The 26,800-nt window shown below is 37.6% G+C and overlaps 1 long non-coding RNA gene across 1 annotated transcript in view; it reads right to left on the reverse strand.

The window, feature by feature from the left end:
- LOC128118161 (uncharacterized) overlaps nucleotides 1-26,800 on the reverse strand; it is a 134,023-nt gene that overhangs the window by 54,462 nt on the left and 52,761 nt on the right. Inside the window, exon 2 of the long non-coding RNA XR_008221031.1 lies at nucleotides 23,630-23,725. This is a non-coding gene — a long non-coding RNA (uncharacterized LOC128118161). The remainder of the gene's footprint in view (nucleotides 1-23,629; nucleotides 23,726-26,800) is intronic.

The following is a 26,800-nucleotide window of genomic DNA, read 5'->3' on the forward strand; positions in this document are numbered from 1 at the left end:
TGCTTGTTTTACTTTTACAAATTCATCTGTGGATGTTTGTCTCTAATTCAATTCAGAATAGAATGTCTTCACTTTTGAAACAAACTTCCATTTCACAGGAAGTCCAGACCTGTGGAGAGGCTGCACCTCTAGGGGGTTAGGTTAACAATAAACTCGAGCGTCTTCTCTCATTTTATCTTTCTTCACAGAGAAACAACAGAAGGAGAACCAAAAAGGTACTTGACCCCGAGAAAGAAATCAGAAGATAAGTTTGTGTTTGTTTCCTTAACTACATTTCTATATAGTTGTTAAGAAATGTAGTAAAAATGGATCTGCTCTAAGACTAAGATGTGTTTCTTCTGCGAAATGAAAACAGCATATTATGGGACAGTCTGCATCTACAATTAAATTATAGAAAAATATTTTCCTCAGAGCTATATTCATTAACAATCAGTAAGACTTACAGACAATGTAGACAGTGTAGAAAGTGCATCAAAATGTTAGGAAGACTACCACCACTTAATAGGTAGTTCATGGCTTATAGAAGCTAAAACCTCAGTAGCAACTAGTCTTAGAGAATTCATAAAGAAAGCAAACTATCTATGCAGTTCTCTCTCACAGTGGGAGGGATTAGCCATAATGGAAACAGAGATAAACAGAAGAAATTGTGACATTACAGCTCTGAAGCCAAAGGTGCCAGATGGAAAGAAAGAGACAGAGTATGGTGACAGATGAAGTGTAGGGGGAGACGAAGAACTGTAGAACTAATGACGTCAATAAAAAAATCACTGCAATCCATCAATCCTACACTAGAACAAGGTTCTTATAGTGGAGATCCCTATCTATACTCTGACTGCTGGGCTCTGAGTACGAAACCCACACCTCATAGGTGCTCAATAAATGTATCTTGAACAATAAGTAATGTACCATGTGCCCTACTTACATGTTTTTAGGTCTTATGATTTTCCTGTGAGGTTATTATTTTAATTCTCATTTCTACTAAGAAATAAGGCTTAAGTCTAAAAGCCAAGGTAAATTAAAAAGAACTGTAGTATGAATACATTTACCCAACAGTAGAGACGGTGTTCTTTTAGAGTGAAGGGGTTTACTAGGAATAATTTACTAGTAAATTAGAAGAAACACGGCTGCTTCTTACTCTGCTAGCAAGTCAGGGAACCTTGGCTAAGTTACTGCTTCTCTGTGGAGTCTCCCTGTTTAGGGAGGGGAAACTAGACTTGCAGATAGAGAAATGGGTATTAACATTAAGGCCAACTGTTCTTCACACCATATCAATTGCAAAGAACACATATGTTCATGCCAAAATGCTGTAAAATTTTGATTAATGTATAAAAATATATTGATATCAACACTCAAAGTAGACCTGGAGTTTGAATTTTTGCTGTGGCTATACATAGGAACGCACAGATGAAAAGCTGATTTATCCTTTTGTTGGTGATTTCCCCAGAGAGAGTGATTTGTTTTACAATGCTGTAGTCAGGTATCGAAGCAAAACTCAGGAAATGGAAACAATGTCTTAAAAAAACTAAAAGAATAAAACCACTGAAGACACATATTTAAATTGTCTATAGTACAGTGGTAGTTAAACTTAGTAGGTGATCAAGTTTTTAAAAAATGGTATGGCCTTCATAAAAGTAGTGACTAGAACAAAAAAAGACTAGAAACAGGAATAGGAAACGAAGATACCAGCAGAGTAGAAAAGGAAGCAAGGCTGTATGAAGTAACAGAGAACAAAGGGTATAAACACCCAGGAAAGTAGAATTGCTGCACAGCATCTCAACTGGGTGGGTGGGTGTGAAAAGGTCATCACATGTGAAATAGCAACTGTAGCTATGTACTAGGCACAAGGAACAGTTCTGTATTTGATTGTTTAACTTTTGCAATGACTTGTAGTGCATTTTAAAACAGAGAAAAGGGAAATAGAAAAGAGTTTGAAAATATAAGGAGAACTTAACTTGGACAGGGAGGATCACCGAGGAGGCTGTGGAGAATGACCTTAGAATCCTTGTTCTGTTGAGAACAGAAGTTACTTCAGGAAGAAACAAAGTTAGGATTCAGAAATATTTTGCTGCAAAGAAGAGGTAAGTTCATTGGCTCAGCTTCCATTTTAAGGCCAATGGGGTTTAAAAATACTGTAATTACAGCAACAAACACAGGCAGCAGAGTCTAGTCTCCACAACCTGAAAACATGATGAATAGAAATAATTCAATAAAGCCATTTTGATGCAAGGGCTTCAAAAGTGGAGAAGATATTTCAAGTGATATGAAAAAATGGGATCAGAACAGAACAAGAAATTAACAATTGTCACAATATGTTTGCACACACGTGATCAAACTTGAATCCAATTTATACTGAGCAAACTCTATCCAGTTATATATTTTCTCCAGTTAATTTTTATTAATCTGCACACCGGAAAATGTAATAATGCTAAAACTTAATGAATGGCATTTTGTCATACACTGAACTTACTTTTTTTTTCTAAAGTATATGTAATCTTCAATGCTAACCAGACTTTTAGGAAATCTTTGATAATAACCCACTGCCAAAACTACTCGTTTCTGTAGAATAAACAACTGGTCTATAAAAGTTAATCAATGAACCAAAACATTTATATCAATAACAGCCTTCAAAGAAAAGGGATTATGGTATTAGAAAAGCCCAAGAAAGATGAAACTAATATCTAAAGGATGGAAGAAAATGAAAATAAAGGTCAAATCTTGCTGTATCAACAGAGCTGTGGCTCAGACTAAGCTGGTATAGAAACTCAGCTTCTCCCACACAAGATACAACACAATATTAACAAAACTCAGAGCATATAGGAAAACTGGGGTTATATGACCACCATATCTAACTTTATGGCTAGGAAAAGGCTGGGTTAAATGCAGATTCCCTGGATAGCCAATGCTTTTTCTTAATCAATCAAGAAAAAAAAAGGGACTAGCATTTTGGTTATAACCGGACAGAAAAAACAATGGTGTTTCTAAAGACAAAGTCTGGGAGGTTCTGGGTGGTTCATGTAGCTGGGGGTGGGGAAGACTTAAAAAAAAAAAAGAGAGTTGAGACCTTTTCTCTGAATAGCAATTATAGAGGCTATATGTAATACAGCCAGAACAGTTAGTTGTTTATATGCAAATAAATACATTCTGATTCTATCTCTCAAGAACTCTGACTAATGCATTGAGTAAAGCAGATTGCTCCCTTCACACTGAGTATCACAAATGTCCATGAACGTGGAGGAGCATCATGGAGTCTGTGGAGAGGCTTTAGTTGAACACAATGGTGGGAAATGGGATTATCTTCTTTATCCCGGATTGTGAAAACTGGGACTTTAATCTTGTTTTGCCCTCAGAACTCCTCCTCTCAGGATTTCAGATTAGATTGGGATCTGCCCATTGGCTTTCTGGTTCTCAGTCTTTGAATCGTAGGTCACCAAGCTTTCTGGAGCTCTGTTTGCAGAGGGTAGGTTGCAGTAGTGTTGGTTCAATTCCTCTGAAGAATCTTAATACAAAATGTTAAATGTGCATCCCTTCTTAAGAATTCAAGTCTAATTTATCATATATTGATGAAATACTAAGACTTTGGAGGGCAATAAAAACACTACTGCTTTCAAGACCAAAACTGAGACAAAGGAGTCAGGCTATTCCAAATATCAGTCTGGTCAATGAAGGAGGTTTGAGGGACAGTCTTGGTTTAGAAAAACTATAGGCTTTCCATTACTCAGCCTCTGAGTTTATAAAACTGTTTATAAAACTCATCACAACAAATCTGGAAATGGCAGAATGTGCTTAAAGGATCAGCACATTTGCAGATCAGGCCTCGACCTCCTTGCTGGTATCTAGAGGTGAAATATGAGATAGCCATCTGTGAAGACATATCCTGTCTTCCTCCCTCCTTACTTTCAAAACTGGCGACATGGAGGCCAGGAGCAAAAAACAGTGGAAACCTCTCAAAAGCGAAAAGGAGTAAATAAGTCTCTTCACAGCAATACAGAGCTGTATGGAGAAAAACCTATGACTTTATAAACTGAGTATTTCCTTAGGGAAAATTGCAAATTCAGTCTCAGAAGCACTGGCGTTAGAAAAATAGGTATGAAAGTAGTAGGACTATATCGGTTTTCAATGGCCTAGATAATGGCCTCTTCTCCCAGCCTCATTTGACACTAGGAGACAGTGAAAGGCAGATAGCCTAGCTGATGTGTGTCTGTTACAGGAAAGCACACTCCAGGCTGCATTCCAGGAAGGTGTTTTCCTTATGTCCCTGACATTCAAATGAGCACTGGAACGACGTGACTTTTAATTTTATGTTTAATTCTTTATGTGCTATATCATACCCTCTCTGTAAATACAGCGAAGAGAGGTAGTTTGAAAAGGATAACCTGAGAATGTCACAGGACATGAATGCCAATCTTCACAACACGTGGATACAAGTTCAAGATCCCTCTCCTTCAACAACACTCAGAAGGCACTGACGGCTTTCTAGACTTTTTTTTTCCTCTAGAATCTTTTCCAACTTGCAATCCAAGTATAAAACGACAACCAATCAAGTTGTGAAACACTCCTCGCCTGAAAAGTCACCATGGTAATGGACACATTCTGGTCGCTTCTGCTGGTGATGAGCTGTGTGAGTGTGGCAGGTCTTTTGATCACTGTTGCTGTGTTTGCTATAAGCAGAGATCCTGACAGGAGACAACTCATTAAATCTGCCCTGATTTCTGCTTGTTTTTCTTTATTCCTTACTTCATTTTCACAACATAGACCATCTGGTTCTGGCTTTGAGACGGTGTCTATTCGTCTCAGTATGATTAAGAACGTTAGTACTTGTGAATATGCCACTTATACCTCTCCTATTATGTGAAAGCTACAGTGACCTCTGGGTATGAAAATATCCCTGCCATCTGGCCATGCCCTGGAGGGGCTTGTGACTGAAGAAGTGGCATGAAAAATATATACATTTTTTATGCCTACAATATATGTGAGGACATAAGCTATGATATCAAAATTCACTGACATGTGCACAGAAGTGTGCTTTAATAGCATACTACTGCCTTCAAGTATTTGACACATCTCCTGGTCAGATATTTTAATTAGACTCAATTTTTAATGTCTCAGATCTTCAATCCATAAATTTCCCTTTGGTTAAATAATCTGAAATCTTGCAGAGTAACTGCTTAAAATTAAGGTTGACTTTTAACTATTGTATTCCCCTGGGGAGATTATGAGTCAATCATTAAGTAAATGTGTTTAAATACAATTTCAACAATTCTTATATTCACTTCATTTCCTCTATGATTGAAATGAAGAATTAAAGATAAACTAATTTAATAAAATTAAAGGCTTTCTAGAATTCATTATGATTGTATTTCCTCTTTGATTTCAAAAGGTGAAACTAACAGTTTGAAAATAAATATCTTTCAATGATACCTTGTAGATACTTTCTGATGATCAGAGAAAGCAAAGAAAATAAAAATAACCTTCAGAACATAAACTGTAGAGTTTTCACAGAACAATCAAGTAGAGAAATCCACCCTGTCCCCTTATTCTTAAAGAGAAATTCCTCTCTTTCTTGACAATGCAGGGGCTAATTAACAAGTCTTATTTTTCAAGGAAGGAGGTTTGAGAGATGAACAAAGGGAGGTAAATATTTCATGGAATGCAACATGATAATTCATAACCAAGATAAGATAAAACCAATTATATTTAATGATTAGGCTACATTTAGAACGAGATGGAAATGTTATTTTATCATGGTTATGAGTTATTTTGTAGCCTGTAAAGCACCAATCTTTGCTAATCTCTTAACCCTTCTTGCTGAAATAGGAAGACCTCCCATATCACAAGATAAGAAAGTAAAAAACTGAGACATATTCATTGGACGGCAGCAAAAATCACATCTATTTATACATGTTGTTATATATTTTTCTATGAAACAACAATTTCAAGTATTTACATTTATACAATTTAGATTCTACTTCCTGGGCCAGAATTTAAGTGAATGAGTCTTCACAAGGGAAGTTTACAAAGGGTCAGTGTTGGTAAAAATGAGCCAGACCCAGAGGGGCCCAACAGCACGTGTGGAGTATTAAAGCACAGTGTAGGTACCCGACACTGGAAGGTGGAGGGGAGAGGGATGAATGGGGAGATCACACAATGGAGACTGATCATAGTCAGAAAGGAGGGAGAAGCTATTGTGTCCTACAGCAAAGTAGCATGACTACTGATAACTACGGATACACATCCCAAAAGACTAGAGGAATGGAGTTTTACTGTTTTCATCATAAAGAAATGACAAATGTTGGAGAACATAAATAATACTTGTTGAGAACATTAAGAGCTCCATTAACTTAGAAATGTCTTAAACAGCCTGTTATTTTCAGGATAAACAAGGCACTACTTGAAAGATGTCAGGCTAAGATGGGTGGTACACATTGGTGCCTTTGGTTGCTCAGCAGAGAGAGTAATTGTTATGAGCTAGGGAATCTGAAAATAAATGGATCCAAATATATGATAAGAAAGAATGGATGGTAAAATCTAGCTTCTTGAAGCTATGTAGGTGAATTTTTTCTAATAACTTTTAAAACTGTGTTTATTTACTGCATGGTTATGTAAGAACTCTAAGGAAATTTCCAACATCACTCTGTAAATCTTACATAGAGGGAGCATGTGTATTAGAGGACTATACATATAAATACTGATAAATCTGTTTCATATTCCATCCAGGTGAATAGGCTTCAGGATATTCTGCTTCCAGGATGTTTAAAATTACAAGTTTGTTTAGCATGTCTGTGTCTAAAAGGTAATTGAATGATGCTTTCCTAACAGAAATTTCTACCTGCATGTCCAGGAAAAAAGGAAAGTTCTGTAGAAAGATAAATGATGTAAACAGAAAACTTTTGCAATGATATTTTTCTTTAAAATATTAAGTCAGTTCCTAAAAATGATAACTAATTAATGCGCAAGCTCACTAAGAGAAAATGCAACAATTAAAATGGTCAGCAAGCACAACTACCCATGATCAAGACAGTTGAAAAGAGGGTGATCTGGGAAGTTATAAATATATTAAAGCAAACTTAGGAGAAGACTTTCATGTTGCACACCTAAATTGAATTTTATTTATATTTTTCAGAAGACAGAGTTCTTCAGTGCCCTCTGGTAAGTGTGTAGTCATACCAATAAACTGTTTTATAGCATTTTCATACAATATGAAGTAGTATATCTAGTTGTAAGACAACTCCTATTTCTATATTTCCTTGGACTTTTAAAGAACATCAGAGAACTTTCATTTTTGTGGCTACTTCTACTGTTTTGATTTATAACCTGCTTTGAAATAAAGAGAACCATAATTTCTCACTGATTTGACTTAAGTAATTTAAGCTATGTTATTATTTTGTCATTTTCTCCAAAGTTAGTTATCACAGGGGCATGCTTACTCCTGTTATCATCTTCAAAACAGTCTACATTACCCTTGGTTGACCCAAACTTCCTCAGCACTAGTGACGCAAACTGAAACTATACCCCTGTGGTCATTTCCAATCTTCCACAGCATTCCAGTATGTGCCATTTTCCTCAGAACTTGCACATTTATTTTTAATTCAGTATCCAGAACCAACCATTTTTCACTGAGACGACACTTAGTCACAACTGCTTTCCAAGCTTCATTCTCCTATTAAATTACTAGGATTTTATCATATTTTCCAGATGGGTTCATTTGCATTTTCAAGAAATAAATCTCACCGTATAATTTATTGCCTATTTATTGTAATCTAAAGGTGTTTGTGAAGCTTAAACTCATGTTTGCATTTGTGGATTCATAATTTGTTTTAAACACAAGTGATAATAAATTTTATAATACTGCTGAGAGTCTCCTATAAATGTTAGATATATACATTTCAAAGTCTAAAAATGGAAGAACTTGCACAGTTGATGCTTTAAAATCTTGTTTGAAGCTTGACACAAGTTAAAGTTCTCAAATATTATAATAAGTTAGAACTAGCAGCATCTTACTAAGATACCATGGTAGGGACATAGAAGGAGTGCTTATGTTTGCAAAGATTAGCAACCTGTATTTCAAGACAATATTCATAGTGGTGCTGCACCCAAGATAGCAGAGGCAAGTTACCTTCCATCAGTCTTTCCTCTTCCTCTTTCCTGTTGTTACAGAGTTCTGTGCTTCCTGCTTTTAAAGAGCAATGCTATAAATGTTCACGGGGAAGCCACTGGCTACTATGACCTGAACTACAACTTATTTTTTAATTCATTTATTCATTGTTTATTGGGCATTAACCAAATGCTAGTTATATCATTGCTCATGAATGAACAAGTATATGACTTACATATTTAAACAGCTCATTTTCCAGGAAAAAAAATAGCTGACATTTAAATTAAAACCATTTAGCACTGTGAATATACTCAAAAGATACATAACAGAATGTGGGGACCTGCAAGGTGGTTCAGTGGGAAAGGTGCTTGCTGCCAAGACTGGTGAAACCCAGATGACAGAAGGACAGAACCCAATCTAGCAGGTTGCCCTGGGATATCTACATGCACTCAATGGCACATGTGTTGCCCCCACCACATACACACAAAAATTAATTAATAAATACATACTTATAAAAAAGTTTTAAATACTTTATGTGGAGACTTAATACCACCAAATATTTAATTAACTCCAAATGCTGAGGTTGCAAATGAATTTTTAGACACACAGTTCATGAGTTGTAGTTGGAGTTTTCTCCAGTCCTGCTCAGGCCCACAGCCACTCAGACCCAAGTAAACACACAGAGACTTATATTATTTATAAACTGTATGGCCACGGCAGGCTTCTTGCTATCTAGTTCTTATATCTTAAATTAACCCATTTCTATTAATCTATAAGCTGCCACGTGGCTTGTGACTTACTGGTACTTTACATCTTGCTTCTCATGGTGGCTGGCAACGTCTCCTGACTCAGCCTTCCACTTCCCAGAATTCTCCTCTCTGCTTATACTGCCTATACTATACTTCTGCCTGGCTACTGGCCAATCAGCATTTTATTTATCAATCAACCAGAGCAACACATTCACAACATACAGAAAGGCATCCCCAGCAATGAGTCACATACTAACTCTCTAGAACTATGGTATCCTATTAGAAAGCAAATTATGCAACCTAATCATATGACTATACTTTCCTCAAAATTTTTAACACATTATTTTAAAAGTTTCTAAATTATTTAAAAAGTTTCTAAATCTAGTTATGAACAAGATATTTGTGCATAAATATAAAAAATAAAAATTTAAATAATTACTTAGCTCTTTTGTTTGTAGAATAAAGAAAATTACACTATGAGGAAGTTTTATACAAAAAGTTCAAGGTTAGAGCTCACAGCTGAAGTTGACTAATTTTGATATTTCCTGAATCCTTTATTCTGCACATTCTTGTGGTTTTTTCCATTTTTCATACCTGATAAGCATTCCTAGCCCTGAATGAGGATGTAAACTATCATTAGTTTTAAGTATTTTAGCAAGATCTTGGCCTCCCTGAGGCATCATACTGGATCAACTGTTCAATAAACTGCCAAATGTTTTACTTACTCTAAAGAAAAAAATAAGTTTAGAAAACATTAAGTACTTAATGTTTTTTTGAGTTATATGAAGTGTTTCTCCAGTGAGAATAAATGTCAAAATCAGAATCTTTCATCACAGTGTCAAGTTCAGCCCAATGGAGTGTTTCCTGCTAGGCAATCGAATACAGAGGTACACACTGTCAATCCTTACATCACATTTGACTCTGATTTTCTTCTAATTTGTTGAAGAGCACAATGGCACTGAGACACAGGTCTCACTGTGAACACAGAAACAGAAGCAAACCTAAACGGCAGATATCACACCACATTACACTATCACATTGCACTGGATGCAGTCACTCAAGACTTCCACTGATTTATTGAGAAATACAACTTTATTATCTCGAGGCAAATGTAATATAAATGAAGGTTACTCATGGCTACTGAAAGTAGCAGCTGAGAAATAAATTTCTAAAGATACAAAATTATAAATTTAGTAAACAAGTTTTTGAAGAATTTTCCCCATAAGTTATTTTAAGCATACTATTTGATTAAATTGCAGTTATCAGTTCAACTCCAAACTAAGAAATGACATAACTTTTAAAAGGTACTAGGAAAAATATATCCTGAAAAGTTACTTTGAAACTCGGTATTAATTCTGTGATGTATATAAGCTTCCTTTGAGATAATATAGAATGAAATTTAGAGAAAATTATTAGCATTCAGAGAAATTTTTTCAGTCATTATCTATTTATACATTTCCAGCAACATGTTGAAACTATGTCAGATTATGAATCTGTGGAAAATTTTAAAGGAAAAACTTATCATTTATTTATATTCTTCTTCCTAAAAGGAAAAAAAATACAATTCATCTCACAATACCACACTGTGTTTTTAATGGGTGTATTGATTTTAGTCTTTATTTTTTCAGAAACACATGAATGCAGTAAAGAACTCTAGGGAAAGGCATTGGGGAAAATAAAAATTCAGTGAGGCAAACACTGTTATTTTCTCCTAAAAGTACCTGACTGGAAGAGATGAGTAGGACTTCCAACTAGGGCTGAGATTTCAGCAGGAAGATGAAATACTGGAGCTGAATCCACAAGTTCCAGTGTATTCCATGAACACCAAGGCATACAAGAATTGCACATGGGTAGATAATAGATGATAGATGGTAGATAAATAGATGACCATTAGACAGGCATTATCTACATGTGAGACACGTGTCTAGTCACAGTATGGTAAAACGAAGAGAAAAACCACATGAAAATTTAAAGACAGCCACCAAAAAAAAAAATGACATATTACCTACAGTGAAGTGTAAATCAGATTTATAGCTGACTTCTTAACAAAAACAGTGGAAACCAGAAACTAATGAAATGGGAACTTCAAGAAAAATAAATACACCTTTAATTCTTTACCAAGAAGAATGCCTTTCAAAAACAAAGATCAAAATCAAAGACATACTGAGACAAAGTAATCCTGACAGAATACATTATCAGCAGGCTACACTAAAAGAAATGCCACAGGCTGTTTTTCAGGAAGAATAAAAAATAATATTAGTTGAAATGAGGGATGTAAGTAGAATGATGAACAATGGAATGGGTGAATAAAATATGTGAATAAATGTTAATCACATTTATAGGATGACATGCTGATATTATGTCTTGTGAGAATGAGGTTTACAGAGAATTATGATACATGACATGTCTTTAAATTGACTTAGAGTAAATAATATTAATATTTTAGGGTTTTACTCAAGGAGGAGGTAAAATTATTTATATAGAATTTTTGTAAGTCAGGTAGGTATTTTGAATTGGAACAAGTGTAGTAATAGTTTAAAACAGCACAAAAACTTCAAGCTGATGTAGAAGAAAATAGAATAAAATACTGTTAATAAAATACATAGTTAAACAGAAGTTTCTTGAAATATAGAAAACAGAGTTGGACAATTAATATAAAAATATTGTAAACAACACATACATTAACAGTATGGAAACGGTGAAACGTGTCAAATCAGGAACTGGTCACAGAAATATGGAAAACTTCAGTGTAACGAAAGCCTAATCATATGAGAGATAAAAGTTCATCTCTGGGACACTTCAGTACCTTTGATAAAAATCAAAGTACTCCCAAACTAATGAAAACATGAGAAAGGCATAGCTCTAAATGCAGTATCACATGACCATTAGACACATGGAAAACTGCTGACACTTTGCTTTCCACTCTCAGCTAAACACCATTTGAACCCACTATTCAGTTCTCCCAGTCACAAAAGCTTTCAACTACTACATCTTCTGTATGTCTGTGACTCTAATTTAGAACCCACTGATCAAAATTCCTTTCTTGTAGTTAAAAAGGGTAAGAGAAGAAACAGCTAGAGATGAGAAGAGGGAAAATATATGCACAGGAGGTGCATGGAAGCTCTTGGAAAGTGTCTGGGCACACACCAGGTTTGTTCCCAATTGCACAAACATACCATAGAACACTTCCGTAAATCTCTGTAGTATTATGGTTCATAACATCAAGATAACAAAATTATAGCCAACTATCTACCTCAGTGTTTCTCAACCTTCTTACTGCAGTGACTTTTTAATACAGTTCCTTATGTTGTGGTGACCTCCAATCATAAAATTATTTTTGTTGCTACTTCATAACTATAATTTTGATATTGTTATGAATAGTTATGTAAATATCTGATATGCAGGATATCTGATATGTCACCCTTGTGAAAGGGTCATTCTACCTCACAAAGGATTTGGGACCCAGAGATTGAGACCCTCTGATCTATCCACTCTGAGTGAAATGTGCTGGGATAATGGTGGCCAGAGGTTGTGGAAGGGGCCAAGTAATGACTGGTCTAACTTGAGGCTCATGCCAAGAGAGGGAGCTTATGCCTGACACTGCCTGGATGGACATAACCAGAGGCTAGATAGCGCAGAAACATAGTGTAGAACCAAACAGGACTGGCAAAAATAAACAAACAAATAAATAAATCCAATGAATGACTTCTAATGATATTCTGCTATACTCAAATTGGCATCTAGCCCAGTTGTCATCATAGAGGTACCATCCAGCAACTGATGAGAACAGATGCAGAGACCCAGAGCCAAAAATTAAGCAGAGCTCAGGGAACCCTGCAGAAGATGGAGAGGAAGGATTGTAGGAGCCAGAATGGTCAAGTACACCAGGAAAACACTGCCCACAGACATCAGTCAAGCAGGGTTCACAGGGCTCATAGAAATTGAAGTATTAAGAGACTGTATAGGTTTATGCTAGGTCCTCTGCATATATAGTATGGTTGTATTTGGTGTTCTTGTGGGACTCCTAACAGTGGGATTGGCACTGTCTCTGACTCTTTTGCCTGTGCTTGGGAGCCTTTTCCTCCTAGTGAGTTGCCTTGCCCAGCCTTGATATGAGGGTTTGTGCCCAGCCTTACTGTAACTTGCTATGCTGTGTTTAGGTGATATACCTGGGAGGCCTGCTCTTTTCTGAAGGGAAACAGAGGAGGAGTGGATCTGGGAGAGAGTGGAGGTGTTGGGAGTGGACTAGGAGGAGTGAAGGGAGGAGAAACCAGTCAAAGTGAAATGTATGAGAGAAGGATAGAGAGAAAGAAAGAAAAATATATTGTGACTTATAAGATGGAATACAGTAGTCAAAATAAATGGGCTTTAAAGTCATGTGACCATTACTGTGTTCCAAAATACATAGTTCCACCCCCCTCTTAATTTTTTTCTCAATTCTAGGTTCAAGTTTGTTTGTTTTTGTTTGTTTGTTTATCTAATAAAGTTATGGTGAAACATCAACCATAAACACCAATGATACACTGTGAGAATATTTTTCTGTTCCTTCTGGGTGTCTGTACTCAGTTTTGTGGTGAGTCAACTTAGGAGGAATGAGCTTAAGTAGCTTCCCACATACAAGTCCCCAGCCCCACTGAGCCACTTGACCTCAGAACTGCATGCATCCCTGCCACATTCCTCAAAAGCTGCACCCCCTCCCAGCTCACTGGTCTACCTGCATCACTAAGAGTCACTAACAACATCCAGTTACTGCTCTTCTCAAGCCCGCCATCAATGCAGTGTCAACGTCTTCCTGGGTATATGAGTTTCCAAGCAGCAAGTCTTGGCTTTTCAAACATCTAACTGACAACACTACCACTAGGAATCAGCAAGAATGTGATATCATCTTTTAAATGATTGTGTTATGCCAAATACCTAATTGGTCCATTCAGGCCAATTATACTAAACAGAATACTTGGGAACTTACCACCAGCATATTTAGTAGTAAATTTGACTTTTATGTATTTTATAACTGTTTTATATTTCATATTATCTTACATATTTCTTTTATATGGTATTTTGTTAGTCTTACAGTATAGCCAAGACTGTCCTAGAATCATTGATTATCCTGTCTTAGCTTTGAGGTACTGACGGGCTGTGACACCAAATCTGTCTTTTTTTTCTTGCTTTTTTAAAAAATAGTTATTTTTAAATCATTTCTTCCATGAAACCAAGGAACAATAATGTACATAACAAAACAAAGAAAACAAAAAATAGGAAAAATGCACAATTGCATATGTGCTCATTTTTTGTTTCCTTTTAAATTTTTTAATGTTTTACTTTTTGCTTTTATACATCATCTAAGAAGGCTTGAAGAGGTTGTCACACTAGGCCATCTGCACACAGGACAACCTGGAAAACATTCTCACGGTGCAACTGTGAAGCCGGAGTGGGAACATCTTAAGGCCCGTGTAGAAGCTGAAATCAGAAGATGGGTCTCATGTTATTTTATTTTGGGGGATGACAATTAAAGGTGGTTTATTAAATAATTTTAAGTTGAGAGTTGTCAGCAAAGCTCCCCAATGAGTGATATTTCTTTTAAAGATGACTGTTACTCCTTGTGAGTTTTTTCATTTTATTGAAAAAATGTTTTTTTCTCACATAATATATCCTTATTACAGTTTCCCCTCCCTCTACTCTTCCCAGTTCCTCCTATCCTCCCCTCCCATCTTTCTGCCTCTCATTAAAAGCAAACAGATTTCTAAGAGATAAAAATACGATATAATATATAGATATAATAAGACAAAAACAAATTTAAAAATTATAAACATATAAATAAAATAAAATAAGATAAAATTGAGACTCCCAAGTTGTTATTAATTGGAGATTGCTTCTGTGCTAGGGGTAGAAGCATTGTGTCCACTTCTTCTTGCAGCTCTAGGACCCATCTGGTGCAGACCCATGTGGACCTCCCATGTCTGTGAGCTCATACGTGCTTCAACGCTGTTGATTAGGCCTTGTGTCCTTCATGTCCTCCATTTTCTTTGGCTCTTGACTCTTTCGACCTCCTCTTTGGCAGGATTCCCTGAACTCTAAGGGGAGGATTTGATGAAGACATCCTGTGTAGGGCTGAGTGTGCCTAGGTCTCATACACTCTGCTTATTGTCTGACTCTGGAACTCTGTGTTTTCTCCCACCTGCTTCAGAAGGAAGCTTCTATAATGATTGATGAGCAAAGAACTGGCCTATGAGTGCAGCAGAATGTCATTAGGAGTAATTTTATTGCTATTCTTTTTTAGTAGAATGGTAGTATTTGTTTCTCCTCTAGGTTCCTGGGCTATCTAGTCTCAGGTTCTTAGTCACACAAGCAGTGCTGGGTACGGGTCCCTTCTTGTATAGTGGGCCTTATGTCAAATCAGATATTAATTGGTTGCTCACACACAATTTGTGCCACAGATGCATTAGCATATCTTGCAGGGAGGATACCGTTTTAGATGGAAGGGTTTGTGGCTGGGTTGTTGTTTTCATTTCTCTTTTGGTAGCCCGCTGAGTACCTTCCTGTACCAAAGATGCTAACAACTAGGGATTTCATGTAGGCACCAGCTCAGTTTCTCCATGTTCAGTGAGCTGTACGTGTTGTCTTCAGCAATGGGGTTTTGCTGTCAGTTTGTGGAGAAGAGCATATAGACTTGGCAACAGCCCGGGTTGTTTGAGGGTTTCCAGGATAACCCACTGGCAAAAAATTCAATTAGATGTAAGCCAATCTTGGTAAAAAACAGATGCTGAGTTGGAGCTCTGTCTCCCCTATAATTTGACAATTTCATTTATATTGGTTTCATATATGTACATATTTTAGGTTCTCATACCATCCCTCAAATGTCCAACTAATTTTAGCTGTCTCTCCCATATTCCCTCCTTCATCCACCTCCTCACCCTCCATACTTCATCTCCCATTCCAGGCCCCACCACATTCATCCATAACTATCTATTCTATTTCCCTTTCCTAATGAGATCTTTCTGTCCCTCCAAGTCCCTTACTCTACATCTAACTTCTATGGTTATATAGACTGGAGTTTGGTTTTAACCATTCATTTAAAAGCTAATATCCATGTGTAAGTGAATACATTATAACTTTTTTTCTTTCAGGATATGAGTTACCTCACTCCGGATCATTTTTTATAGTTCCAGTCATTTAACTGTGAGCTTAATGATTTCATTTTTTAAACAGCTGAGTGATATTCCATTGTGTAAATGTAACACGTTTTCTTTACCCATTCTTCTGGTGAGGAACATCGAGGCTGTTTCCAGTTTCTGAATATTATGAATAGGTTAGCAATAAACACAGTGGTGCAAGTGTCCCTGCGGTAGGATGAAGAGTCATGTGGGAAAGGTGCTCAGGAACGGTATAGATGGATCTTGAGTAGATTGATTCCCATTTTCCTGAGGAATCGTCACACAAGTTTCCGTAGTGTCTGGGCATGCTTACAGTCCCGCCAGCCATGGATGAGTGTTTCTCTTACTGCACAGTCTCACCTGCCCAAGCTGTCATTTGTGTTACTGACCATGGCCATTCTTACTGATGCAAGATGGAATTTCAAAGTAGTGTTGATTTCCATTTCCCCGCTAACTGAGGTTATTTAACACTTCTTTAAGCGTTTCTCAGTCATTTGAGTTTCCTCTATTGAGTACTCTGTTTATATATGTACCTCATTTTTAAATGATTCATTTGTTTTCTTGTTATCTACTTCTTTGAATTTCTTACGTTTTGAATATTATCCCTCTATCAGATGTATAGTTGGTAAAAAAAAAAAAATCTTTTCCCATTTTGAAGGCTACTGCATTGTCTGAATAACAGTGTCCTTTGTTGTGTAAAAGCATCTCAGTTTCATAAGGTCCCGTTTAATGTTGATATTGGTGCCTATGGTAATGCTGTTCTGTTCAGAAAAGCTTTGTCGGTGTCAGTGCATTCAAGGTTATTCCACACTTTCTCCTCTATCAGGTTCAGTGTGTCGGGTTATATGTTACGGTATTTGGAGTTGAGCTTTGTGCAGGGTAATAAATATGAATCTATGTGGATTCTTCCATAGCAGCCATCCAGTTTGACCACCACCATTTGTTGAAGATTCTGTACTTTTGTCCAGTGTCTATTTCTGGCTTCTTTATCAAAAGTCAGCTATCTGTTGGTGTGTGCATTTATGTCTTGGACTTCAATTTGATTCCACTGATCCATGTTCCTTTCTGCCAATTCTGCCAATACCATGCTGTTTTTATTGCTATAGCTCTGTAGTACAACTTGAAATTGCAGTAGTTTCTTTCAGCTTCCCTAGGTTGTTATGTATTTCCATACTGCAGCTGAAAGTTGTCCTTTCAAGATCTGTGAAGAATTTCTTGGAATTTTGATGCAGGTTGCATTGAAGAAATACATTGTTGTAAGGTAGGGTGGCTTTGTTTACTAAATTAATCCTACCCATCAATGACCATGAGAAATCTTTCTATCTTGTGTTATCTTCTTCAGTTTTTTTTTCATTATCTTAAAGTTTTTATAATACAAGTCTTTCACCCTTTGCTAGGATTTATTCCAAGATTACTGATATTATTTGCTGCTATTGTGAAAGATTTTGTTTCACTGATTTCTAACTAGTCCATATGTCATTTGTGTATAGAAGGGTTACTGATTTTTGTGAATTAATTTTGTATCTAGATACTTTGCTGAAAGTTGAAGCCATAGGAGTTTCCCAGTCAAATTGTTAGGGTCATGTGTAAGATGAATTGCTAAATGGTCTTATTAATAAAAATCCTGGAGCTAGTTATTGGGTGAAAGCTGAGAGATCAGAGGTACAGAACAAGCCACAGCCACAAGTTCTTACCCTAGGAAATCCTCAGGCTAAGAGAGAACTACTTCCTGTATGCTCATGCCTATATGCCTTCTCTGTTCTGCCATCTCACATCCTCTCTCCACCTAGCTACATCACTTCCTGTCTGTCTGTACATACCTCCAGACCTCTATGGTTAGTGCTGAGATTAAAGGCATGGGCCACCATGCCTGGCTTTGTTCCCAGTGTGGCTTGAAATCACAGAGATCTGGATGGATTTCTGCCTCCCAAATGCTAGGATTAAAGGCATGTGCTACCATCGCCTGACTTCTATGTTTAATATAGTGGCTGCCTTTTCCCTCTAATCTCCAGATAAGCTTTATTAGGGTGCATAATATATTGGGGGACACAATATATCACCGCAGCTGGGGGCTAGAATAACAGGATGAGTGGAGAGGAAGGTTGGAGGCGATATGTGGTGTCCACTGGAAATGGGGACTGCAAAGGAAAGGATGCTGCAGCAGCTGGTCTGCCACAGAGCTAGAGAGGAAACTTGGGAATTGGGTTTGGAGGAGAAGGGTAAGGTGAAGATTTGCAGTTAGCCTACATGCTTCCATGGCCAGAGTCTAGGAATGGATATTTATTTATTTACCTGTTGAGGAAACACATGTGATCCAGTAGTCAGTGTCACATTTTCCACATCCCTAGGTGACACCTCAGGGTCCAGATATGAAAACTGAAGGTCCGGGAGTCATCAACACATTCCAAGTGGACCCCTCTGAAGGCCATGATGAATGTTAGATGAGACACCAATGGTGAGAATCCAACAGCAGCCCTTCCTATGTCCCTTCTCTTGGGCCAGCTAAGTCCCTGCTGCCTACAGATGAAAACTGTAGATGAAGTACTTGGCAGTTTTACTAACTAGGCTTCTGGCCCCACTCCTGCCGCTGCACCTTGTCTCTGGCTACACTGCTGCCTCTTCTTCGGACTGGCCTAATTCAGCTTCATCCCAGCCAGTGCTGGCTTTTATCCCTGCTTCTACAGTGAGTTCTCAAGTCAGATGCGGCCATCCTTTAAAAGCATTCATCGCAAAATTGGATTTGGGGTACACTGAAAAGATGGGAAACATTATGATCCTGACCCCTATTGCTCATAGAAACCCTCTTCACTCTCTTCGACTGGACTGCTGGAGCTTGGCCTGGTGCTTGGCTGTGGATCTCTGCATCTACTTCCATCAGATACTGGACAAAGCTCTTAGATGACAGTTAGGGTATTCACCAATCTGTTTACCAGGGTAGGCAAGCTCAGGTACCCTCTCCACTATTGCTAGTAGTCTAAGTTGGGGTCATCCTTGTGGATCCCTGGGAATTTCCATAGCACCAGGTTTCTACCTAACCCTATAATGGTTCCCTCTATCAAGATATCTGTTTCATTGCTCTCTCTACAGAGGCAATTGAACCAAGCTCATGGGAACTCACAAAACCTAGACCAACAGTTGTGGAACCTGCATGAGACCAAACTAGACCCTCTGCATGTGAGAGTCAGTTGTGTGGCTTGGTCTGTTTGAGGGGTCCCTAGCAGTGGGATCACGACCTATCCCTGGTACATGAGCTGGCTTTTTGGAGCCCATTCCCTGTGGTGGGACACCTTACTCAACCTTGATGAAGGGGGGAGGGGCTTAGTCCTGCCTCAACTGAATGTAACAGGCTTTGTTGACTCCTCATGGGAGGCCTTACCCTTTTGGAGGAGTGGATGGGGGGGATAATGGGGGCCAAAGGTGGGAGGGGGAGCAGGAGAAGGGATGGGCAGTGGAATTGTGGTTGGTATGTAACATGAATGAAAAATTTATTTTTTAAATGCAAGTAAAGGAAAAAAAAGGTGGGCAACAGGTCTGGTACCAGAAATCTGGTACTTCTGTAATATAACTCTTGCATCTAAGGCTCAGGGTCCTCAGTGGGAGCCAGATGACCAGAAAGTCTGCTTTGAGGTTGTTGTCTCTCCTAAAAATAACAGGGAAGAAATACTGGTGATGTCTCAATAATATGGATACATAAGTAAGACACCAATGGACATGCTGATGCTGAACACAGAAATCTGACAGGGCCCCATCTCAGGACAAAGAACTACAGGAAACTAATGACAGCTGTGAGAGGGAGAATTAGTCTTCCGGTGATTAGTTATTCAATATCAAGTGGTCAGCCCTGAAATCACATATATGTAATAATAGATGGGCTCAACAGGTTCTACTTATATATTTATGCATTTATATCTGTGTACGCAAATGTAACATTACTAACTAAAGAAAAAGAAGCCACGGATCTGAGAAGGGGGCATGAGAGTGGTTGGAAGGAGGAGAGAGAAAGGAAAAGATATATTTTGATTTTTAAAATGAAAGCTACAGGGATGATTTGAATCACCTACTGTTTGGTAAAATACTTCAAGCTGCCATGTTTAATGCCTTTCCTTGGAATAATTCCTCTTCTTAGAAACTCCTATACTGGAATTCTGTTTATCCATTAAGATTTACTGAAAACTATTATCTTGCTTGTAAGCCTCCCCAGGAAAAAAGTTTACTTTTGGTAGTAGCATTTCAATGTATAGTACCATGATACAAGAATAAATTCAGGTTATTTTTAAGAATTTCAATGTGTTTGAAGCCACCTTTTAGAGGAGGCATTAGGATATTAGTTTTTAATTATTACTGAGATTTTCTCAGGATTGTAAATGGCAGTCTTGGACTTTTAACATCCTGGTCTTCTATGAACTTCAGACTGTGCTTTTCTCCTTGTCTATGTGCCTCTCACCTAGGCTAGACTTCTCCTGGGAGGGAGCAACACCAGAGCCTCCAGGCCACATTATTAGGATTCCATATCTCCAGGTAAAGAGAAATGCCCCAGCTAAGTATCCTGCAGGAGAGTGGGGCTTGAATCATGATAAACAGATTCCCAGGCTCAGAAATCCAACACTTTGGTAATTGTTTTAGCTCAATTTTTAGTCTCAGTATGTTTTTAGATAGTTTAACTTTTACCTAGTCTAACCCTAAAATCCAGTGCTGACCTTGATCTTTTCCTCTTCCTTAAGCATTCAAACACATGCGCACTGGTTAGCTCCCAAGTCCAAGGAAACAGGAAAGAAACACAAAAGACACAAGAGCACTTGTTGAGCTGTGAGAGGAGCATGAAGAGGTGAGAACACAATACAAATACAAAACCCACGACATAGCTTTGCTAACTCAATGCTATATGAAAGTGAATGCAGAAAATCAAAATAGGTCAGCTATTCTAAACCTTCCAGTAGAGACAGAAAGCTACTTACAATTACATTTTATTAAGAAAGTGCCAGGATGTTAGTACAAGGCAAGTACTCAGCATCCATAATTGTTGTTCACTGACCTTCCCTGTTACCTCGGCAGGTACTTTAGTAGAGCGTAAGAAAATCTAGGTAAGAACAGAGGGAAATGCCTCATACTTCAGTCACTTCTCTGGGAGACCTACAACTGTGGAAATTTAGTTGAACTAAATTACTAATTACTTCTGTATTAGCATTCCAAATCCTCATGGGGCAGTAACCACAAGTTTCTGCTTTGATGACAACTGAGCCCAGCTCCCAGAGCACAAGGTGTGGCTGGCAAACTGGGTGACAGTGGCTGAGCTTGAGGATAAGCTCATGTCTGGACTTTTTAGCTGCGGTACACTGCTAAAGCCTGTATGTACAAGGATCTCTTCCACTAAGACTTCAATAGGATGAGAACCAATATTCACTAGACTCTAAGGCAGAAACGCTAACCTATGATGTAATGCTTCAGTATCCAGCTGATGTCACACATGGGCCTTTGCCCCACATAAATTTCAAGATGGTTAAAAATAAGAAGGAGTAAAAGCACAGAGAGGTGTCTATAATTAAATGGTAAAATTTACAGACGTATAACCAAAAATGTGAAGCAAATGATACTGTTTAGCCTTGTTTAATAAACACTGCTCAGTCTATATCATATCCTCTTCTGCTTTATGATCCCATTGTTGGCAGTGGGGAAGGCCAAGAGCTCTATGGAATAAGTGTTCTAATGTTTGTACTTGAACAGTCTATAAGAAATGGAATAATTACCTAATTTTGCCTTATTTAGTCAATGCTCTATTACCGATTGTCAAGAGTTTTGAAAGCCTATGTGTTCTAATAACTAGATCCTACATGTGTTACTAGTTTGACTTCTCTACTGGCCTCCACTCCTTGTATCTTTTCATTCTAAACGCTTGATCTCACTCAGAAAAACTACAATAAATTCTATTCCCCATTTGAACCACCTCCAAACACTCATGCTTTTTATTATCTAAGTTTCATTAAAATGTCCAATGAACACTGATGAGGCTCACTGCTGAACTCTTAGGAAAAGGTGGCCTGTGTTTTTCCTGGATTGAAGAAAGCTGTTGTTTTGTCAGGGAAGAGCCTTCTCTGGGCCAGTCCCCGGGTCAGTGCTCTGCGAGCATAAGTTAAAGCAGACCTGAAAGAACCAAGTCTCCATAGATACTGCTCCCTCACAGGCCCCTGAAAGCACTCATTTATGCTCTGTTGTGACTCTGAGGGATCGTTTATGAGCAGCCTCCTCGGAGTAGAACATCAGTCTCTCTTACTCCTCAGATGCATTGGTCTTTGGGGAGAAAGTGGCACAATTGTGAACACAAGGTAAGCAGACTGTGACGTGGAAATACATCACACCCCTGAAACACACGGAGAATCACATAGGCATCATTTGGGATGTCCATAAATCAGCAAGAAAATTCTTCACAAGTCTCTTCCTCCCTGTCAATATCTATCACCCAAGGAACTAGGGAAGCCTTAGGCAAGCAACAATTACTCCAGACTCAGCAGACTGGCAGGTTCACTGACACCTGCCACTGTAACTGATCCCACCTGAAATGTTATGAATGTCTCCCTTCCAAAGTTCCTGATATAAGTGTCGCTTCCACTGTGCCTCTGCTCAGACACAGAATGAAAAATGATCAAATTTTAAGATGTTCTTTAGAAAGACAAAATCTGTTTTAAAGTCTCTTAGAAGAAAGAGCTGCACAAGGTTCCAGTGAGGCACTACTACCCCAGTGATACAGTTGTGACTTCAAAGTGACACAATGTGACTTTACAGTGATACAGTATTAATTCCAGTGACTCCCAGTGATACAGTCTCACACAGTGGTAATAGTGTAGCTCCTAGTGATATAGTGTGACCCACAGTGATACATTCTGACTTTTCAGTGGTACAGTGTGGATCCCCATGGTACAGTGTGACCCACAGTGATACAGTGTGACTCCAAGTGATACAGTGTAACTCCCAGTGATGCAGTGTGACTGTAGTAATATAGTATGAACTCCAGTGATAATAGTGTGATTTCCAGTGATACAATGTCCCACAGTGATAATAGTGTGAATCCTAGTGATATAGTGTGATCCCTAATGATACAGTGTGACCCCCCAGAAATGCAGTGTGACCTCAGTGATACAGTGTGACTTTGCAGTGAGACAGTGTGACTTTGCAGTGATACAGTATGACCTTCAGTGATAATAGTGTGATTTCCAATGAAACAGTGTATCCCACAGTGATAATAGTGTGACTCCCAATAATACAGTGTGACTTTTTAGCGATATAGTACGAATCCCTGTGATATAGTGGGATCTGCAGTGATACAATGTGACTCCCACTGATACAGTGTGACTCTCAACTTCATAAATGTTAAAATGGGACTCTATTGAGAAAGTCACTTTTAGAACTCAAGGCAAAATCTGTAAGGAATTTTCCCTCAGCTTCCACAGCGACTCTGTTTCCAGTGAATATGGACTATCACCAAACCAGTGCCAAATCAACAACATGGCAATTGCTTATGCTTATAACATCTGTATTGTTATTCCTTCAAGAGCATAAGGAATTAGTTTATGTTAGTGACATATGATTAACAACACCTTTATGGGGCTGGAGAGATGTCACATCTATGTCTGGGAAGTACTTACTGTTCTTGCAGAGGACCAGAGTTCAATTCCCAGTGCTGACAGTGGACAGCTCACAAACATCTGTAGTTCCAGCTCCAGGGAATCTGGTGCCTTATTCTGCAATGAACAAGCACCACACACATAAGTGTACAAAACCCTATGGAGTATATACACTCAAGCAGCTGGGCACACCTGTGAGAGTTTTTTTTTTCCTTAATAAAATTACTTGAAGTACTAATCCATATCTTTTGAGGTGAGAAGATCTAACTTTAATCTGAGCCATTCCTTCTGCTGGCAGCCTATATAAAGGGCATCAAGGAAACTTGCTCTCTTTGCCTGCTTGCATAATCTAGCTCTTGGTAGCAAATCTGTTCCTCCACTAGCATTAGAGCCTACATCTTTGGAATTCTAGCATATTCTGAAGAACAGCCAAGACATCTAGCCTCATTGGACTGAACAATTACTGGATTCTTGGACAGTCTGTTAGTAGACAGCCATTATATGACTAGCTGGACCACAGTCATTTCAATTAAATTCATATATATATATATGAATTATATATATTATATAAGTTCTGTTCCTCTGGAGAACTCTGATTAATACAGTGCAGGAATTTTTCCTCTCACTGTGTTAGAGATGAAGCATCCTCTTACCATGTAAAGGAGTTCACCAACAATGCTTTCTGAAACCTGTTATTTACAACTTTGGGGGAATCATATGTAGACATGCATGTTTAAGTCATTGGCCTTAAGGAATGGAACACAATCTCCAAGCATGTTGTGGAACACAGAAGATGGGTCTGAGAATTCCCACTGCTAGGATAATGATTGGTTCCTCTGGCAAACAGCCCATCCTGAGGCTCGCTTAGCTGTCCTTACTCCCTCCAAGACTCATGCCATTAACACAAACTCAATGAGGTTAAAAGACACTTAGTAGAAATAGCAAAGATGTTACTCTCATCCCTATACTTCAGGAAATTACAAAAGATTCAGAATCTCTATACAATGAATTGAGAGTTCAGATACATGATTTTCACATCATTGTTTGTGAGAAAACAATAACATGACCAGATATTTGGGGGCAATTTGGATGAGAGAGAGTATTTGTGTTTCTTCGGTTCTGGGAAATGATGAGTACTTGAGATCTGAATACATTATGCTCTAAACTCTGTTTTATATTTTCTATATTCCTAGTATATATTGATTGTTAATATTTGAGACTTATTTTCATTCTGTTTCTCTCAATTTCCTTTTTATATTTTTGTCTCCATGTCTTCATGAAGTAGTTTTAAGGAATATATCTATTTCTCTTATTTTTTCATTTTTTTCTTTGTCTCCAGTCCACTATTTAACCCATCTATCACATTTTAATTTCTCTGTCTCTTTCTAGACTCTTAGTTTGGTTATTTCCATAATGCTTTATTATTATTATTATTATTATTATTATTATTATTATTATTATTACTACTACTACTACTACTACTACTACTACTACTACTACTACTACTACTACATAAGTTCTATTTGTTTCACTGCTGAGTTTACTTATCCAAGCACTCATTTAGACTTTTCTGAAATAAACTTTTACATTGAGGTGTAGTTTCTGATCTAATTTAAATGTTTTTAATATTTTTCTTATGTATGAGTGTTTTACATGCATATGTGTATATACATATATGCATGCCTAACTACAGTTGTGAACTACCATGTGGGTCTGGGAGAGAACCGAGGTCCCCTAGAAGTAAAGCAAGTGCTCTTAACCACTTAGTCATCTTTCTAGCTAACCAATTTTGTTAGTATTCTGTATAAGTTTTGTCTTTGTTCCTACTTTCAGAATAGACTTGCTTCTGCCAATTATGCAGGAGCATAATCTTGGTATGGCATACATAGTTTGGATTTTACTATGAAGTCATTTGTTTTTTTAATTTCATTAGAATCTATAAGGTATATATTTTCTTCTCTGCTTTGATATTTGTATTTCTCAATCTTAAAGATTATTGAAGAATTTAGGGTCTATGTTTAAAATGAAGCTGTTTAAAGATTCCAGTATATCAGAATTGTACATCTTATAATCCCTGTTGAAGATAGACACCCAGAATAGACCATAAAGAAGTGTATGGACTGAATGTGTGCATTCCTCCAAGGCTTACATGTTGAAATCTAAATCACAAAGTTGAAGATGGTGTTAAGAAGTGGTCTTTAAATTGTTTAGGCTGTGAGTTCTCCATCCTTATGAATGGGGGAATAAAATCAAGGACATTGTATAAGAGTCATCAGAGAGCCACCCAGATCTTACATCTTTTCTGCTGTGCACAGCTCCAGCAATGTTGTGCTATGTTGGAATCAGAGACACTTAAGCCTTCACAAGACACGTAATCTACTATTGTCTTTATTTTAGACTTCCCAGCCTCTAGAATCCTAAGGAAAATTTTTTGTTCTTAACAATTATACAGTCTCAGTTACATTTTTTACTAGGAAGAATAGATGATGTCAGAGAGCTATGTTTTTTTGCTTTTTGTTTTTTGTTTTTTGTTTTTGTCTGTGAACTAACTAGTCCAAACAATTTCTTCCTTAAAGTGATCTCGTTCTTTTGACTTCTGCATTTGTCTGTTATGATTTCTTTCATCAGTGAATTGACCTAAATTTTGAAAGTCCGCATTAACATATAAGAAAATTTAGTGACAATGTTTTTACACAATTTTGTATTATGCATAAAATTACTCAACTTGCATTAGGTAACTGTCAACTTGACACAAGCTATGGTCATTAGAGAAGAGGGAACATCAAGTAAGAAAATGCTTCTATAAGATCAGGCTGAATGCAAGCCTGTAGGGCATTCTCTTAACTAGTGATTGATGGTGGAAGGCCCAGTCTGTTGTGGGTGGTGCCACTTCTGCACTGGTGGTCCTGAGTTTTATTTAAAAAAAAAAAAAAAAGAAGAAGAAGAAGAAGACTGTTCAAACAAGCATCACTCCTCCATCATGGTCTCTGTCTCAGCTCCTTCCTTCAGGTTCCTGCCCTGTTTGAGTTCCTGTCCTGACTTCCTTCATTGATGAACAGCACCATGGAAGTATCAACTAAATAAACCTTTTCCTCCTCAACTTGATTTGGTCATGGTATTTCAACACAAAAAAGAGTAACCCTGACTAAGACAATAAATAACTAATTATTTCTAATTGTAATTTTCTTTAAA

This window comes from Peromyscus californicus, unplaced genomic scaffold (genome assembly GCF_007827085.1).
Source record: "Peromyscus californicus insignis strain IS unplaced genomic scaffold, ASM782708v3 Scaffold_22__1_contigs__length_63687245, whole genome shotgun sequence".
Lineage (NCBI taxonomy): Eukaryota > Metazoa > Chordata > Mammalia > Rodentia > Cricetidae > Peromyscus > Peromyscus californicus.